The sequence below is a fragment of the Mustela lutreola genome, chromosome 8 (assembly GCF_030435805.1).
Source record: "Mustela lutreola isolate mMusLut2 chromosome 8, mMusLut2.pri, whole genome shotgun sequence".
NCBI classification, from domain to species: domain Eukaryota; kingdom Metazoa; phylum Chordata; class Mammalia; order Carnivora; family Mustelidae; genus Mustela; species Mustela lutreola.
In genome coordinates this window covers 15,979,952-16,000,151 of record NC_081297.1, presented here as the reverse complement: position 1 = coordinate 16,000,151, position 20,200 = coordinate 15,979,952, and the positions used below count along the sequence as shown (strand labels likewise).

At 42.0% G+C, this 20,200-nt stretch overlaps 1 long non-coding RNA gene across 1 annotated transcript; it reads right to left on the bottom strand.

The window, feature by feature from the left end:
- Window positions 1–14,331: 14,331 nt before the first annotated feature.
- LOC131838147 (uncharacterized) lies at window positions 14,332–16,804 on the bottom strand. The gene is made up of 3 exons (XR_009356494.1): window positions 16,716–16,804; window positions 15,874–16,047; window positions 14,332–15,289 (listed from the first exon to the last, which is right to left on the bottom strand). It is a non-coding gene; the product is annotated as an uncharacterized LOC131838147 (long non-coding RNA).
- Window positions 16,805–20,200: the final 3,396 nt, after the last annotated feature.

The following is a 20,200-nucleotide window of genomic DNA, read 5'->3' as shown; positions in this document are numbered from 1 at the left end:
TATCAATAAACCTTTTATTTTTAAATACAGCCAAGAGATAAAGGCACCCGGGTGGCTCAGTCAGTTAGGCATCTGCCTTTGGCTCAGCTCATGATCCTGGGGTCCTGGGATTGAGCCCACATCGGGCTTCCTGCTCGGTGGGGAGTCTGCGTCTCCCTCTGTCCCTCCCTCACCACTCCTCTGTGTGTGTGTGTGTGCATGTGTGTACACACACTCCTTCTTTCAAATAATTTTTTTTTTAAAAATGACCAAGATATACAAACAAACACTTCACCTAAAAACATATCATAGCACAAATAAGCAAATGAAAAGATGCTTAACATAATTTTGCATAAAGGAAATGCAAGTAAAAGAACAATGAGGTACCACCATACACTTACCACAATGGTTACTAGGCAAAAATGGACAAAACCAATTGCTGGTGAGGACACAAAGGAACAGAAACTCTCATTTATGATTCTTGGGAATGCAAAATAGGACAGCCATTTTGGAAGACAGTTTGGCAGTTTCTTACAAAATTAAGCATAACATTAGATAGGATCCAGCATCAGACTACTGGCTTTTTACCCAAGTATATGAAAACTTACAACCACACAAAATCCTGTACATGAATGTTGATAACCGTTTTATCTGTTATAAACAGTTTATCTGTTATCAACAATTTATAAATTTTATTTATAATTTCCCCAAACTGGAAGCAACCAAGATACCATGCAATCAGCAATTGCATACGCAAACTGTGGCCCATCTATGCAGGGAAATATTAGTCAGCTGTAAAAAGAAATGAACTATCAGGCCGTAAAAATGAACTATCAAACTGAAATGAAAATAGTTCACTAAAAATGAACTATCAGCTGTAAAAAGAAATGAACTATCATGTGGGACATGGATGAATCTCTTAAATGTGTATTTATAGATGCAAAAATCCAGTTTGAAAGGCTCTATACTATATTACGCCATCCATGACATTCTGAAAAAGACAAAACTATAGAGACAGTGGTTGCAGGGGCTCCGAGGAGGGAAGCAGAGTTGAATGAGTAAAGCATAGGGCTATTTTTAGGGTGGTGAAAACATGCTATATGATACTGTAATGTTAAATAAATAACATTACGCATTTGTCAAAACCTATACAACCTTACAGCACCCAGAATGAACCTTAATGTTTGCAAATTAAATCATTTCGGTCAAGGGGGTCTTAGGAGGGAAAGAAGAATGTAACAAAAAAAAAAAAAAACCAAAAAACAAAAAACCCCTCACTCTATTAAAAATATATGAAGCAACTGTCGCTGGAAAAGGCAAGGAAAAAGATACTGACCTAAGTCCCTCTGGAAATGAGTGGAGTCTATAACTCTAAAGGCAAACAAAGCAAAGCAAAACAAAATGAACAACAACAAAAATTGTACATAAGCATTGTGCTCTAATTAGTGTAGGGGTTTCCCAAGGGCGTACAAGTTCACAATTCCAAAACTACCATATCTCTATACTGGAATCTAGCAATGAAGTAAATAAATAGTGGACATTGGGAAACAAGCTTCTCATCATTGGGAGGTTAGAGATTCGCAAGTGCTCAATAATTAAGAGTTGGAGAGGTCAATATGAACTCATGTCTAACTTAATAGAGCTACAGCTACAGGTTACATATAGAAATATTTTAAAGAAAAATATACACCTGAGTTAGTATTACACAGAGATTTCCTGGCATCAGCTGAAAGGGTCCAGAAGCAACCTAACAGCAACAAGCAGACTAGCTCCCAGATGTTGGTGTCTAAGATCATTGTCCAATAAAAGGTTCGAAGATGCCTGACTCTAGAACTGGGGAAGAAAGTGTACAAGTTGAGTGAGGAGCAAAAAGTAAAGCAAAAAGTGGGGGGTGGGACACAGTGATGGGGGTTATACAGTTGTCAACTGAGAGCTTCCAATGGACAAAACCCAAACAATTTGAACAAAACACGTAATGTAGTATGGAGTTATAACACAAAGTAGAAATAAGTATTCCGGAGTCTAACTGATGTACATGACGGAACACATAAATAAAAGGAGGGGAATAGGTCCATTTCTCACATAGAAGAAAGTCTAAATCATTGATGCAGACACTCCCTTCTCAAGGAGGTAGGGGATAACTCTCTCCCCCTTACACGCGGCCGCACACAGTGACTTCCTTATAAATGGTGAGAGGGGAGGGGCGCCTGGGTGGCTCAGTCAGGTGAGCGTCTGACTCTTGGTTTCAGCCCAGGTCCTGATCTCAGGGTTGCGAGTTTGAGCCCCGTGTCAGGCTCCTCACTCAGCGGGGTCTCTCCTTGAGATTCTCTCCCTCTGCCCCTCCCCCTGCCCCCCCCTCTATCAAATGAATGAAGAATGAACGAGAGAGAGAGAGAAGAGGGGGAAAGCACATGTTTGAAGAATCCTGAGAAATTCTACCTCAGACCAGTCATCAAGGTCAGCATCAGAGACAGGCCATGTTGAAAGAATGGTGCTTTATTTCTATAGCCTTCCTCCCGAAAACCCACAGCCCATTTAATCGTGAGAATAACATCACACAAGCTCGAGCTGAAGGACAGACTACAAACACCCTGCCATTTAAGGTCTCAAAACTGTCAAGGACATCAAAACCAGGGAAAGTCTGAAAAACTGTCCTAGTCTAGAGGAGTCTAAGGAAAGGAGATGACTGAGGAAAAGGACCCCAGGAAACCAATATGGAAATCTGAATCCATTATGAAATTTAGATAATATTGTATTCATGTGTTAATATGTGTTCATTAATTCTTACATGTTAAAATAGGGGAACGAATATGAGGTCCACAGGAACTCTGTAAACCTTCATAGTTTTCCTGGAACTCTAACTATCCTAAAATGAAAATTTTAGTGTAAAAAGGAAAAAAAAAAAAAAAGGCATATGGAGATGGGCCATACCCTCTACCAGTGTTGCCAGGTTGGCTGACTTTCCATGTAACTGATTTGACTGAAATGTAAAATTGTGGGGAATTGCCACTGAAGATTTCCTAGCTTTGTGGAGGTCGTAAAAGGCAGGTTTATAATATGGAGCTAACTCTTCACAGCCGTTGGGAGATGGGAAGGTGAACATATCATATAGAATTCGTAGGCTGTAGAGGTATAGAAGGAATCCTCTCAAAAGTTTCCGAAAACACAGCTGGACCATGGTGATGGAACACGAACCTCATTTTAAGGAAAAACAAATCTGTAAAAATGAGGTCCTTTGTCATGGTCCCTTTATTCTCTGCCATAGTGATTTCCATGCATTTCTAGAGTGGGGACTTCAGATTCTGTGTAGATGGTTAAGTTCGTACCCTAGGAATTTCAGTATTCCACTAGGAGAGTGTCAAAGGAGAGAGACAAATGTTCAAAGATGAGGTCTTTTGAATAAATATGTGTCTACACAAAACCACCAGTTTGTTTAGTTTGAGTGTGCCTGTGACTTCCCCTAATTTTTTGAGTTATTTGCCAGTGTTTAACCTTCAAACTAAATTCCAGATGTTATTTATTTCCCCACATTTCACCTTAGGAACAACTTGAATTCATTCTCCTCTCTATTTAAATTTTAATAACTTTTGCAATGTTGAAAACGGTGTGGTAACTGATTTCATTATTTTTCATCATCATGATTAATAACTATTCAAAGTTTGTCCATTAGGCAAAGCATCATCTTAGGCATGAATGTCTACTTCCTTCCTCCCCACCCTTCAATGCACAATGAAACGATATTTTATTCAATGTATTTTTTGAAATGATTTTTTAGTAGTTGACAGAAGAGCATTCAGCAGGACTTTTCTGTTTCCCAGTCAATCCTGACACAGAATTGAGGTAACGATGTTAACGTCAGATTGACAAAGAAGTAATGAAAATGCAAACATTCTTATTTATATGGATGAGTGTGATACTGAGTTATGAAAAGTGATTTAATTTCAAATCACTCCTGCTACTTCAGATCATACTGGATTTACATTTTATGAACATTAGCATTAGGATTTTTCACAAAAGATATTATGGTGCTATCACCCTATTTCAGAACTACATTCTTTCCAACTAAATTTGATTTGAACTGTATGAATACATAAATGTTATTTACATTTCTCTAATAGCTCTATCAGAGTTTGATGACTTGCCTTCCTGTTAATATTTAAGCAAATACAACTTTTTTTTTTTTTTATTTTTAAGAGAGAAAGAGAGAGAGAGAGGGAGTATCCAAGCAAGAAATAGGGGAAGAGTAGAGGGAGAGAGAAAATCTTAAGCAGACTCAATGCTCAGAGCAGAGTCCGATGTGGAGCTCAACCCGAGCTTGATCTCACGACCCTGAGATCATGACCTGAGCCAAAACCAAGAGTCGGACGCTATACCAACTGAACCACCCAGGTGCCCCGGCAAATACAACTTCTTTTTAACTGGGTAACCTTATTCACATAGTTTAAGAGTTAAGAGTTTAAGGCAAATTCTCAAGATAATCATGAGTTGGGGAAATGCTGATAATCATAGATAAGTAGGATGTGTTCTCCTAGTAAACTGTTGGTAGCAGAGTCACCAAAAATCTCTGATTCGAGGAAGGCCACCTGAATTATCACCTTTTGGTTATACATCTATTTCCAGAGAGAACACTGTGTATGTCAAGCCCATCATCAAAAGTCGTACCCAAAGTGATCTATGTACTCAAGGCCCCAGAAATATTTATGGAAATTTGCATGTCAAGGTACTAGGGAATTATCCCAAAGAAGTTAAAGTGGAATTGTCTGGTTCATTATTATTATCAGTGACTGAGGTCCTGGGAAACCAATTTGCTTCCTGACACATTGTTTGATTTAGCCACTGAATGACTCACACCAAATTGAAGACCCGAGGCTAACGTTGCCTGCTTTAATTCCAAAGATAAGCCAGACTCTCAGTTCAAAGATAGCCTGTAGAAGTGGCTGACAAATCATGAAGACTATTAGTGAGGCTTCAATTATAAAGTCTGAGCTGAGAGCTGTGATTAAGTATGGACCAGTCCCGATTAATCACTAAGTAAGCCACTTTTCTCCTGTGCTCCCCTTCACTCATTCTGACAGCATCCTAATGAAGCTATAGAAAGGATTGGAAGAGAAACCTAAATATTTAATATTTCAGGTGGGAAAGTCGCCTCAGTCCATGAAGGCTTTCAGAGTCTGAGGAATTTGGGCAGCATCTAACTTAGAAGATAACTCGCTCCTTTAGAGAAAATGTGACTCTGTCCCCCACTCCCACTTCCCATCCCTCTGCCACCCCCTAATATGGCTGTGGCATTGGGAAGATGATGGAAGACCTCATAGATTTCAAAAGCGAGGGCAAGAATGAAGTTCAAACAGGCAGAAATTGCAGATGCAAAGTGAATTCACTGAACTTCTTTTCTCATTTTACTTTGAGAAACTCTCACATTCCACCAATTTAGAAACACATGCAGGGGGGAAAAAAATGGGATGACTTCTGGGCTGTTGAAGAGCTATTACTGTAAAGTGAATAAGTTGGCTCCATTTGCTTGGTTCCGAAATGCTCCAATCCCCAATTGTGCTCAGGGAAATGTCCTGTGGATAAGGGGGAGTGTTGGAAATAATTTCGGAGTCTGAGTCCATGTGGAAAAGTCGGTAGGAGCTACAATAAGGTGCATGGAGAATAACTTAGCAAAGGACATGGGGAAAACCAAATGCCAAATGCCAATTATTATTATTATTATTATTATTATCATCATTGTCTTTTGGCTGGTCCTGTACTCAAAAGTAAATGAGATTCTCCTTCCCACCTCACCCCTCTCTCTCCTTCTCTCTCTTTTCACTTCAGTCTTTGTTCTTTGACATCAACTCAACCAATGCTGATATGGATGGAGTCAGTGGTTGTTCCCTCACCCAGGACTATAAATAACAACATATTTGTACAACAAAGCATGGGAATTCCAATCCGTCAATCAATTTATGTATGCACCTGGGCACTCATTTCACAGGTAAGGTGAGAGTCGGGTTGCCTGAACATCTCTCTCACAGGGCATCCCTTTGCAAGTCACTGTTTCTCCAGCTTTTATGCTCATTTTCCACCCAGTGACTAAGCCAAAGCAAGTCTGCTTTTCTGCACTGTTGCCTCTTTCTGAGCTGGAATTTTGCAACTGGAAAAAAAACTGAAGGACTGGAAGAACAGGGCACGTTTCTGTCCTTCTTTGAATGTGAATCTGAAGAAGGTTCAAAGGGGAGTCCAGGGGAATGAGACACTCTTTGCGGGTTTCAGTGAGTTCTTCGGGGGTCGACACAAGTTGTTGGTCACAGAGAATTGTGGGGCCCTCAGGTGGGTGCATGGCTCTGGTGTTAACAGTCGTCAGAACAACCATACACTTCCAGAATGCTTTGTACATGCCTGACACTGTCCTAGGCACCTCACCTTTATCCCCTCATTGAATGTTCGCAAAATTGTTTTCAGTAGAGACTACGAATCTACCCATTTTACAGAAGAGAACGCTGAAGCACATAAAGATCAATAACTTGCCCAAGAGCCTACAGCCAGCAAATGACAAAGCTGGGATTTGGGGGGGCTCACATTGGTTCCAGTGGCTGGACCACATTCTCCACCACTATGCTCTGGAGTTTGTAGTAGGGAGTCTTTCTTTCTTTCTTTCTTTCTTTCTTTCTTTCTTTCTTTTTTAAGATTTTATTTATTTGATGAGAGAGAGAGAGAGCATGAGCAGGCGTAGCAACAGAGGGAGAAGGAAAAGCAGTGCCAACCCCCCTTTTCCCCTCCCCCTGCTGAGCAGAGAGGCTGACATGGAGCTCCATCCCAGGACACTGGGATCATGACCTGAGCCAAGGGCAGATGCTTAACCAACTGAGACCTCCAGGCACCCAGGCACCTCAAATGGTTCTTTCAATACCTATTTTTTGAGAACTGGGTCAGGCACTGGGGATACAAGTAGTAAATCAAAACAAATATTGGGGAATGTCAGAGTTTCTCAAAGATGACTAGAATTAACTGAATGCCGGTGTTCTAGGTAGCCCTGAATGATGGCCCCGGCCAGCCAGCCCTCCTGTTAACCAAGACCTTGTGGATTCCTCTCCCACACTGAATGTGGGATGGTCCTCTGAGACTCCACCAGTCCCAGGCCTGACACATAAAAAGGCCTGAAAGTTTCTATTTGTGATCTTGGGGAGGCCTAAGTCCCTATGTAAGGACTTCCTGCTCTGCTGGAAGCAGCATATGGAGAATAAGCCCTGAGACTAGGTGGAGACAAAGGGGCCCCAGCTGCTCCAGGGCCCCAGCTGAAGCAGCTTTCCAGTCATCCCGGCACAGGGACCGGGTATAGGAGGGAATCATCATGGAGGTTTTAGACCCACCTGCCATCTAATTGCAGCAGCATGATAGACCTTAATCAAGACCAGCAGAAGAACTGCCCGGCTGAGCCCAGTCAACTATGGAATCAGGAAAGATAATGAAAGTTCTGCTCAGCGGGGAGCCCACTCCTCCCTCTCCCTCTGTGCTTTCTCACTGTCTCTCAAATAAATAAAATAATAATAATAATAATAATAATAATAATAAATAAAATTTCTGAATAATTCCTGATCATCAGCTGTCAGAAGCCCTAGTTCCTGTTGAATCTCCATGAAGTCACATGATTGTCAAGATTTCTTCCTGCTTCCATTGCTTCCATTGCCTAGTCTACTTCTGAGCCCTAGATTGCTGCTCTGTCGGTGGTGGGCTACCTCTGAGTTCCGTTCTTAACACCAACAGCCCACGCAGTCCCACTCCGGCTCACCAGAGCTCACACTTCACTTCCTGTGAACTAACAGCTTTGCTGCACCACCAAGTGGTGGTGCACCACCAAGTCTTCTTGTAACTGCGTCAGCCAAAGACATTTGCAGCAGCTTGACAGTTGTGAGTTAAGTGGAAAGGGAACAATAAGAGTAATCATTTGATTTTAATCAGAACGGTGGTGAGAAGACACAGAGTCACCATCTGGTCACTTAGGTCCTTGAGGTGACTTCCGGCAAGAGGGGGGCGAGAACGACTGGAATGTATCCTAGAGAATGCGGAAAGGGAGGAAGTACGGAGAGCTGAAAAAGACAGATCTTCTAGGGAATTTCTGTTTAAAATGAAACAAAGACAGGAAGCAGGAGCTTGGGCAGGGTGTGGGAAGAAGGGAGCGCTTTCAGGATTTGTTTGTAAAAACCAGATCCTGGGGCACCTGGTTGGCTCAGTGGGTTAAAGCCTCTGCCTTCAGCTCAGGTCATGATCCCAGGGTCCTGGGATGGAGCCCTGCATCAGGCTCTCTGCTCAGTGGGGAGCCTGCTTCCCCCTCTTTCTCTGCCTGCCTCTCTGCCTACTTGTGATCTCTGTCAAATAAATAAATAAAATCTCACACACACACACACACAAAAGCCGGATCCTTAGGAGGGAGAGACACTTAGAGATGGGACTCAGGCATGAAGGGGAAACGTTGCCCAGAGCTCTGGACAGTTTATCCACTGTCTTCGGAGAGAAGGCAGGATTATGGGCAGAGACCCAGACAGATTGGAACATGCAAAGATAAGAAGTGGATGTTCTTTATCGATGGCATCCATCATCTCAGGCAAATGGGAAACAGGAACCAGCTGAGAGTGAGAAGACTTGGGGAAGTCCTCTGGGAGGGGGAGTGAAGTGGCCAGGGTCGGCGGCGGACAAAGCCAAGTTCCTCAAGAAGTCTGGCTTCCTGAGTTCACAACCACACAGCCAGCGTGCTGGTGGTTTTCTCCAACTACATTCAGCTCCTCCTCCGTGTGAGAGGGGAATGGCAGAGAGGGGGGTTGACTCCACATGGAGGCTTTGCCGGGTGAGTGCAATGAAGGGAAAGGGGGCAAGAGACTGTGTGATATGCGCGCGAGATTTACAATGATGGGCCACGTGGTCTAATCTGAGGAAGAAGAGTGAGCGGTCAGGGACAGAAAATGGGGGAAAATGGGATAAAAAGGTAAAGTGAATAGATTAGAAATCTCCTATTGGGATTTCACAGATAACACAGGGAATATTAAGACTGCATCCTTCTTTGGCATGAGAGTATAATTATAATGTCAAAGAAATTTCTTCTTCTTTCCCTCCCCTCCCCCTCCCCCTCCTCCTTCTGCTTCTTCTTCTTTTAGCAATTTCCTATAAGCTAAAAAGTGCTCTTTGAATAGACACTTTACTGATGAAAAACACGAATTGAAAACCTCTCCTAAAAAAGGCATAAATACCAGTACATAGAGTGTGAAAGAGACATAAACACCCACAGCACGAGTGTGAAAAACTCCTAATTGGGTTATTTCTGAAATAAAAAAGTATTTTAAAGAGGGAGGTATACATTCAAGCAAATAACACTGAGATTATATTAGGCCTATTGGTTTCTGCAATTCTCAGCAAAAGGGAAGTTTCACTCAGGCAGGAAGATCCCCCGTGAAGTAGGTTCATTTCCATCTCCCCATGGGCACAGCCTGAGTCACAGCTCGCTCCTAAGCTGGGTGCTTAGAAAAGCAAATTAACTATTTCAAGTCAGCAGGGAAATCATGCTTACAGCAATAGTGATTGTAGAAGTTTTGAAATTATGTAGCACTGACAAAAAGCCCTCTAAGGTGACTTTGCCATGATGCAGAATAGGGCCTAGGGGCCCACAGAGCCCTGTGACAGCAACAGCATTTTAAAGGATATTTGAGCAAAACAGAACAAAGTGAGAATCTGGGTTTCCCCAGATATGACCTAATTTTACACATGGTAATGAGTGGCTTAGATAGGCTCATACGTAAGTTCTAAATCTGATCTAGGAGAACTTTGTTAATTTTCCTTTTTTATCTTTTTTGACCATCTTCTGTGTTTTCCTCAGCTACATTCTCAGGAGAGCAGGAATTAGATCAGGGACATTTGCGGAAGGAACCAAGTACATTCTAGGCTGGTGTTCGAAAGTATGCATTGCATAATCATTACAATTGTGGTATCCCCGGGGCCTGGACATGTTACAAAAATCCCCCTTGAAGAGATTCCAGGTTCTGAAGTCTCATCTTTGTCTGACTTTGATGACCTTGAACTACTGGGTCCAAGACTTCTACTCCTCTCCCATGATATTAGCTGCCCAGCCGAGATCCAGACATTTCTCACCCATGCCTGATGAATAGTAGGGATGGACATTATTATATCTTCATCTGACAGAGAAGGAAACTAGGTTTAAGAAATTAAGTAAGTAACTGAGCTGAGATTCAGACTCAGACTTAGAAATCCAGATCTAACTGATTAAAAACCTCTTGTTCCAGATGGGATCGGAGGGAGACAAACCATAAGAGACTCTTAATCTCACAGGACAAACTGAGGGTTGCTGGGGGTGGGTGGGGGGGACAGGGTGGCTGGGTTATGGACATTGGGGAGGGTGTGTGCTATGGTGAGTGCTGTAAAGTGTGTAAACCTGGAGATTCACATACCTGTACCCCTGGGGCTAATAATACATTACATGTTTAAATAAATAAATAAATAAATAACCTCTAGTTCCTTTGACCAAACCAGACAGGGCTCCTTTTAAAAGCTGGTGCCTCCCTGACTCCTTACTTCTTTAATTTTAAAGCTTCCTGACCCCATGGGGCTAACTCTACTTGCATAAACGCCCCCTTCCCAGCATCCTATGACCTTAAAGCTCTCAGGTGGGAACAAAGGCTTTCAGGACCAGGAGATCAAAGGCCTTCCAGTCCTTACCATACCGGGGGTGGGGGATGGGGTAGCAGGGGGTGGGGGGGTGGGGGGGATGGGGGCGGTTGATCCTGCTCTCAGGTAAAAGCCTCAGTTTCATTCAGGGGAAAAACTGAAAGATAATACTATTACCAGGGCACCTGGGTAGCTCTTGGTTTCGCCTCAGGGCATGATCTGGAGGTTGTGTGTGGAGCTCCAGATTCTTTGTCCCTCTAACCCCTCCCCTATCCCTCCCAGCTTGCACACTCTCTCTCCTTCTTTCTCTCAAATGAATAAATAAAATCTTTTTTAAAAAAAGATCCGCTATGGGGTGCCTGGGTGGCTCAATCAGTTATGCGGCTGCCTTCGGCTGGGGTCATGATCCCAGGGTCCTAGGATGGAGCCCCACATTGGGCTCCTAGCTCAGAGGGGAGTCTGCTTCTCCCTCTCCCTCTGCCTGCCTCTCTGCCTCCCTCTCTCCATCTCTCTGTCAAATAAATAAACAAACAAACAAACAAACAAGAAACAAAGAAGAAGACCCACTATTACCTTTTCCACAGGGTTATTGTACAAAAATAACAAATGCAAAGGATTTCATAGTGCCTAAAAATGGTTACTGTGTGTATTATAATTTTTAAAACTAGCTACCTGGATTAGACTGTCTTAGAGTTACCTCTGGTGACATCTGTTTGTTACTTTTATTTAACCTTTCGTCTCTCTAACTTGTTTAAAAGCCATTAACGTCTTGGATCATATTATTATTTTTTTGTATCATCTACACATAGCATGGGGCATAGCATGGGGTTTTCCAAAGATATTTGTTGAACTGATTTCATTCCATAAAGTATTCTCTTTAAAGATTCTATTTATTTGACAGACAGAGATCACAAGCAGGCAGAGAGGCAGGCAGAGAGAGAGATGGAGGCAGGCTCCCTGCTGAGCAGAGAGCCCGATGGAGGGCTCTATCCCAGGACCCTGGGATCATGACCTGAGCTGAAGGCAGAGGCTTAACGCACTGAGCCACCCAGGCGCCCCAAGTATTCTCTTTAAATAGCAACTGGAAGGACAATTCAAGATATACTGTGGATTTTGAGAATGTGTTTCTTTTTTCCCACTAAGTGGCTCTTTGTTTCTTTTCCCCTTCTGTGCCCCTCTTTTGAAGTGCCACTTGGGGGCAGCATTGAGTCAGCTTGCACTTCGCTGTCCGGGAGGAGAAAAAAACCCAAAACTCCAAAGGTAGGTAGGAGCTGACAGATAGGAAATGAATAATTCTCAAAATACGTCACTGGCTTTAAAATGACTACGCACTTTGCTACAGAAATCTATTTAAAAGCAGCACACCCTTCTTCATGCCTCATGGGAGCTTTTGAAGGTAAATGATTTGTTTTCCTTCTCACCCTGGGGGGCAAGGCAAACTGCAAGACATTTAACCATTTACTTGCACAGCAAAACAGAGCCAATGTGCCTGCCACACCATAAAGGAAGATGCACTTAGTATACATTTATGAAGTGGAAAAGGCACATCCACTGCTCCCATTAAATACTACCTTAATAATTGCAATAATTAAATTAGTTCAATGAAACTGACATACAATGTTCCATCAGTCGGATTCTTGCCCTGCAACACTAAAGAGAAAAAGTTAAGGGCAGTGGCACGAGTTAGCAGAGGTTTTTTGGTTTTTTTTAGCTAAGCAGCCTTCTAAAACGCTCTATGCCTAGTGCAGGGTTGATCCAATCTCCCACAGTTATATTTATGTCACTGCAAATACACGCTTAGAAACTCTAACGATGCTCAGAACTTTTGCCCCTGGATAGTACAAGGCCCTTACCAGACAAAACCAATGTGTTAATTGTTTGATAAAACAAAGATTTAGACATTTCAGGTGTTTTTTTAAGGGACAAAAAGAAAGCTTGTAGAGGAACACCTCTGCCCAGCAACTAAGCTCTGTCTGTACTCCTCGCCAGAATCTGAGGAAAAACCATATACTTTTATACCAGTAAGGTTTCCACGAAATCAAAGAGAAAGGTGCAATAGGATACACCGGTTTCTCCACAGGCTCACAACCTAATTTCCATGATATCTATTCCGCGATTTATTACAGAGGCATTGATCCTTCCCGTAGTCATTCAACAAACACTCAGAGAACATCAGGTATGTGTCCAGTACTAGCAATATAAGGATGAAAGGCAAATCTGTGTTTTAAAGAAGTTTATGGTCGGGGGCGGGGGTGGGAAGGAACACATACACACACGCATGCCCACACACGCACGCCTGTGAATAATTACAATCACACAGATTTCCTTTAGGCTTGGAATCTATGATTCTTCTCGCAGCGAAATAAAATGACAGACACTTCAGATGGTAGTTCCAGAGAGCACAGACCTCATTCGATAGATCAGGAGAGTGAGCCCGGGGATGTTAAAAGTTGTCAGTGGGTATTTGTGTCTTCCTGAAACGGCCATTTTGAAATTCTAACTCCAGAGGTGATGGTTTTAAGAGGGGGAACCTGTCAATGGAAAGAAAGCCAACTTCAAAGTAGGCTAGTAAATACCTTACTCGTTGTTTTACCACAGACTATATACCCTGGGAGACTGTCTCTCAGATTGTTCTAGAGAACTGCTCCAAAGCTTGTTAGTTAAGGGGAATTATAGAGGTATATACAAAGGGGAGAAAGAGATACATCTGCTGGCAAGCAGCTCTCCAAATACTTGCCCATAACAGGGTATAGTTTGTTAAGGTTTTAAATATCAGGTTTGCTGGTGTCCACACAGATACAAGAAAGACCCTCAGGTCACCTTAATATATTACGTTTCTATATCTGATCAAAAACACTGCATGTATACCTCAGCTTACTTGGTCTTCCATTTCTCCTTGTTTTTTATTTTTCCTTGCAGTCACTTGAGATGGTCACAGAAGGCTGACATCAGCTGCCTATATTATGCATTGGGGTTTGAGGGCACGGGGCTTGGGAAAAGGATTAGGTCATGAAGCTGGAGCCCTCGGGAAAGGGACCCAGGAGAGCCCGTTCTCTTTCTCTGTCAGGTGAGTACCTGGTAAGAGGGCAGCCATCCGCGAAGCAGCAGAACATTCTCAGCAGAACCGAATCTACAGGCATCTTGACCAAGGATTTCCCAGACAGAAATAAATGTTTGTTATTCAAGTCACCCCAGTGTGTGGTAATGTGTTATAGCAACCCACCCAGAGTAAGACAATGGGGACTTACTGGAAATCCATTTTTGTGTTTCTATGACTTTACTGAAGTAAAAAAGGATTTCAAGTCATGTAGAAAAAGAAAAGAATTAACACTAAGATACTTGTTCTGATGAAAATTATGCAACTAGGATGCCCATCCTGTCAGTGGGAAAGCCACAGTCCCCATAGCTGGGTTGAGGTAGTTATCCAAAAAGGAAAATAACCTTTATATGTTTCCTTTCCTGACTCCTCCCATGTTCCTAACTGCTTTGGGGCAGTTTTTTCCTTACTGGGTCATCTAGCTGGGGACATACCAGCCTGTTTTCAGTCCCTTTCCTTCAGTGTTCCTTTACTATGGGCCGTTTTTGAGTTTCACGTGTAGTAGTTAATCCCAAACAGGCTAATTTTCTCCCAATAGGAACCAACCATAAATGCGCTGTGATCAAAGCTATGTAACAACTCATGTTTGGTTTCTGGTTTTTTAAAGACATTATTTATTTATTTGGGAGAGAGAGGAAGAGCACAAGCAGGGGGAGGGGTTGAAGAAGAGGGACAAGCAGACTCCCTCTGATGTGGGGAGCCTGACTTCACTTGGGATGGATCCTAGGACCCTGAAATCATGATCTGAGCCAAAGTCAAAGGCTTAACCGACTGAGCCGTCCAGGCATCCCTGGTTTCCATGAGAACGTTATAAAACTCTACCTTTACATTGCATCTCTAAACAGATATGCCTGTTTTTTTCATTGTCCTTATATTTTTCACTCTACTTTTGGAATTCAGATTATAAAGTATGTGTGTTGTCAAAATACGTGTTAATATATTTTATCCCAATATTGGGCCTCATGCTTTTAACCCTCAATAGCATAAATTAACAATGCTACCTATTCTGAAGGAACACGGGAAGGGGTGGCTTTTCTCTTCCCGCCACGTGTGGACACTCCCCACTTGACAGCTAAACCAGAGAACACCCAGGTTGTAGAGACTGTTCTACACACTTCAGCTTGTAAGTGGACACTTTAGGCACAAGACCAGAAAACCTGAAAGAAAAGAGGGGGATTTTATGGAAGAAAACCTCTCTTCCACCCAACACCCTCCAATTGTTGTGGGGACAGGAGATAGGAGGCAAAGTGCTCAACCAGTTGAGGAAACTAGTGAGAGAGATAGCGTCTCTTCAGCTCCTTCTCTGAGAGCTGGCATCTTACACAGATGTCAGTGAGGGGGTTGGAGGGCAATGTTGTATCCACTGACAACTTTGAGTTTGCCACAGGCTCCAAGGCGAGGTCAGGGCAGAACCTCAGACAGAATGATCTCCGTCTATAATAGACGACATGTGACTAGGGACAGTCCCTCTGCACTGATACAAAAAGTTCTCCTGGACCCAGATGTCTCCCTCTCTCCGCCCTCTGTGAACAGGTGTGATGGGAGCAGGACTTCCACCTGTGTGTGAGAATTACACAATTAAACCATGGATGGGAACACAGAACAGTGAATGAAATAAGATGTAGATAGAGAAGGAGGAAAGAAAAATGCTGGATTCAATAGAAGAAACATCTCAGAGATGCTAGATTACATTTCCTGCCGAGAACAGAACTGGACACGGAGAACCAAAAATTAAACTGAGACATAGAAATTTTTTTTAAAGCGGTATTTCCAATACCTGGAATCTTGTCAATGATCATGACCATAAAAATGCAAATATTCCATTATAAATATAAATTAGTTATTTAACACTGTGTCATCCCCAAAACTTGCCCCCACTATCCTACAGCCTTGGATGAATGGGGCCGATTGAATCTTGAATCTGTTTTTATCACTTAAAGTCCAGACGTGTTGGTGCTGTTTACACAGACTTAATTGTTCTGTTAATATCACCTCTGATGTTTACAGTAGAGGCCTGTTTGTCCTGAGTCTAAAAGTAGAAAAGAAGCATTTACCGAAATATATTCATCTTTAGCTGTGAGAGAGGTTAACAAGGCATTTTATATGATTATTATTAGCAAATATGCATTTAAATTCCTTACCCATTAGGAATTCTCAGATGTCCATACAGATTGTGTTCTGAAGTAGATAAAATCTCCCAGGGAGGAGGTTGGATGCAAGTCGGTGAGCCTAAGTGATACTAGGGAGTCTGAGGGGTCCTGCTGGTTCCAGAAGGTTCTGGATGCACATGTCTCCTTTAAGAGGTCTTATATTTCCTGAGTTCCAAAGAGAAGGGAGAAGAGAGTGATAGCAGGGTGCGGATAAAATTAAAGGGGGGGGGGATTCCATTTCCTACATCATGGTGGGTTTTTTAAAAAAAACAATTCCAATGGGATCATCAAAGTAGACCTGTCTGCTTCAATATTCCTGTTCCTTTCCGCAAGGGCGGGGCGATACACCCAGATGAAGCTAAATCATCCCCAAGTAGCCTCTTAGGGAACAAAGTCACGAGACAAGAAAGGCACAAGACTCTTTGTTTTTCAGATCTTCCGATATTCCCCCCCAAATTGGGCACATCAACCATATACCTAAATCTGAGATATTTGCTACTTACAAATAATTTAAGACAACGTTAAAGATATTTCTGGTTCGAAAATCTTTGTCCCGCTTGTCTATAGCCTATAGAATATCTATATCCTATAGATAATCTATTTTAGGGTTCAAGCATTCAAAATTGTATGGCCCCTCCAACCACCCTAAAACGCATACCCAACTCACCTGTTTAAGCGGAGTGTCATGGGCTCTTCGGTACGTAAATAAAACAACCACGCTTTTTTTTTTTTTTTTAAAATTTTTAATTTGCATTCCAAAAGTTCTGCCCCCAGCCCTACCACTTCGGTATCCATTTACTTACACCCCAACTAAATCATAATTACCAACTCACCTTTCTTTTATAAAGGGTGAAGCCAAGGACAGTCAGGAATGAATGACAGATCCCTCCCCCTAAAACAGGACAAAATTCCATCTCTCCGGTCCCACCTTTTCCCCCCATCCCACCCCCCCCCCCAGGAGGAAAGTCACCGTGGGCTTGGAAAGAGCATCACGCACTGTGGGAACACCGCCCCCTCCCCTCCGCAGACCTCCCCACTGTGCCTCTCAAAGTGCCGTCTGTAACCAATTGTTCCTGCTGAATAACAATGCGAGCTGCAGGGCCTTTCCGCCTGCCTGCAAATAGATTAGGCTGCGCGCTTTTCTGTGCGCTACGACAGCACCCGCGAGCCCCCAGGAGCCCATTATCAGCCGCCAACAGATGGAGCCTATCAGCGCGCTGTCAGTCATCCGCACCTGTGGATTGCGCGCCCCGGCCAAAAAATTAATTGCTTAGAAATATATAATCGGTAGACTTAGATCGGAAAGGATTAAAGAAAAAAAAAAAAAAGCAGTTAAGCAACGGAACAAGGAAAAACCATACTCCACTAGGGAACCTTATCAACGTCCGCATATCTAAATGTGGGGACGCATTCGGCATTTGATTTGGTTTTCAAGCACCAGAGGAACAGCGCGATTAGAACCAAAATGTCTGAAAAGTTAAAAAAAAAAAAAAAAAAAAAAAAAAAGGGCAACTTGAAAGAAGGCATAATGCCCATTGCTTCAAAGTGGGTCATCCGCATGCATTCTGAAGAAAACAACAACCCCCCACACACACCCCCAATTTCACATTCAACCTGATGGTTTCTTCGTTCTTCTTATTTCTCCTTTGCCATGTTTTTCAGTTTTTCATATTTTACTGCTTCTAAGATTTCAGCCCCAGCAGGGAGATGTTTTCTGTTTTCTTTTCTTTTCCACAGAGGTTTCATGGGCCTATTTTTATAACTCATATTTTTCTAGCTTCCCTTATAGAGTTTTTTTTTTTTTTAATAGAAAAAAGTAGTCTTGATTCCATTCCAAAAATCTCCCTCACTCTGTGGCCTTTGGTTCTTTATCCTTTTTTTTTTTTTTTTTTTTAATCACAGTTACCTGTAAAATAAAGCTTGGGGATGCCTCGGTTAACTCTCAGTGGGTTAAGACTCTGCCTTGGGCTTCAGTCATGATCTCAGGGTCTTGGGATGGAGTCCCTCATCAGGCTCTCTGCTCAGCAGGGAGCCTGCCCCCCCCTCACCTCTCTGCCTACTTGTGATCTCTCTGTCAGATAAATAAATAAAATCTTAAAAAAATAAAATAAAATGAAGCTTGATTGCAAAGATCCCTTGCAGCTCTGAAATCTCGTAGGACTCCATAAAATCTGTCTCCTCCGCCATTTAGAAAAAGCTTAGACAAAATATGGGGAATGGAAACAAGGGATATGGGGGGAGGGGAACGACCCAGCCCAGCACTTTTCTTCGAAAATCTCTCCAATGAAACAACAGATCATTATTACATTGCCCAGCCCAGCACTTTTCTTCGAAAATCTCTCCAATGAAACAACAGATCATTATTACTGGGGTCATAGTGAGGAAGTATGGTTCAGTAATTATGGTGCAGTAGTTGGCGTTATCTTAATTGAAAAATTAAATACAGTTTTAACCTGTCGACATTTTGCCTTATTTTAATTTTAAAACAAATGTTGTCTTTGATCCCGGTACAGCAAAGCTGTGTCTAGTCCACATTTTGAATTGAAATACTTTTTTTTTTTTTTTAACTCTGCAAATAGACTTTTAGGGGCAATTAAATTCAATTAACAATAAATTAATTCGATAAACTTTTCTCATTTATCACGCATCCACTTCTAGCGTATGCGGGAAATAAAATATAGTGCCTTTTCTCAAGGAATTTGAAATTTAGAAGTCTGAATAAAAACAAGGGCTCAAATTAAAATGATAGAAATAACACTAGCCATCACTTCTTGAGCATTTATGATGTGTCTTTAGTCACTTAACACATGCCCACCGCCTCTAGTCTTGACAATGCTGCAAAATGTCATCGTTATCCTGTATTTTCTTTTTAAGACTCCAGCTTTTAGAGCGGTTTTAGATTCACAACAAAACTAAAAGAAGGTACATATATTTCCCATATGTCCCCTACCCCCTCACATACACAGCCTCTTCTATTACACCTCTGATCAGAGCACTACATTTATTACAATTGATCGACCTACATGGACACATCATTAACAACACAGGCACCCAAGTCCATGGTTTATGTAAGGGTTCACTCTTGGTGTTGTATATTCTATAGGTTTGGACAAATCTATAATGACATGTATCCATCATTAGAGTATTGGATAGACTAGTGTTATTGCCCTAAATATTGTCTTCTACTATTCTTCTAAATATTGTCACCTACTCATCTCTTCTCCTACCCCATCCCTGCCATCACTGGTCTTTTTTTGGATATCTCTATAGTTTTGCATTTTCTAGAATAGCATATATTTGGAATCATACAGTATGTAACCTTTTCAGAGTACGCACTTAATAATATGTAGTTCAGGCTCCTCCGTGTCTTTTCATGGTTTGTTAGCTCATTTCTTCTTAGCACGGAGCAATATTTCATTTTCTGGATTCCGCGGGTCGTAGTTTATTAATCCAGTCACCAAATGAGGAACATCTTGGTTGCTTCCATGTTTTGTCAATTGTGAATAAGGCTGCTATAAATATTCATGGGCAGGTTTTTGTGTAGACATAAATGTTTGACTCCTGGGGGTAAAAACCAAGGACAGCGATTGCTGAGTCATATAGGAAAAATATGTTTAGTTTTGTTCAGAAACTGCCAAACAATCATCCAAAGTAGCTGCACAGTTTTGCATTCCTACCAGCAGTGAATGAGATGTCCTGTTGCCTCACATCCTCGTCAGCACTGGATGTTGTCAGTATTCTGGATTTTGGCCATTCTAAGAGGGGTGTCTAGTATCTCTTTATTGCTCTCATTTGCATTTCCCTCATGACATGGTGTGGAGAATCTTCCCATAGGCTTGTTTGTGTTCTGTATATAGTCTTTGGTGAGGGGTCCATGACAGACTTTGGCCCCTTTTTTTTAATCGGGTTGTTCGTTTTCTTACGGTTTAGTTTTAAGCATTGTTTTTATGTTTTTTTCTAACACTCCTTCATCAGATGTATCTTTTGCAAATTTTTTTCCCCCAGTCTGTGGCTTGTCTTCTTAATTTTCTCAACATTGTCTTTTGCAGAGCACAAGTTTTTTAATTTTAATGAACTTCAGCTTATTAACTGTTTCTTGAATGGATTGTGCCTTTTGAGTTATATCTAGTCACTAACTTACTCAGGGTCATTGAAGGGTTTTCCCATATTACCTTCTATGGATCGTATAGTTTTGCAATTTATATTTAGGTCTATGATCCATTTTGAGTTAATTTTTGTGAACGGTTTAAGGTCCACATCTAGATTCATTTTTTCACATGTGTTTGTCCACTTGTTCCTGCACCATGTATTGAAGAGA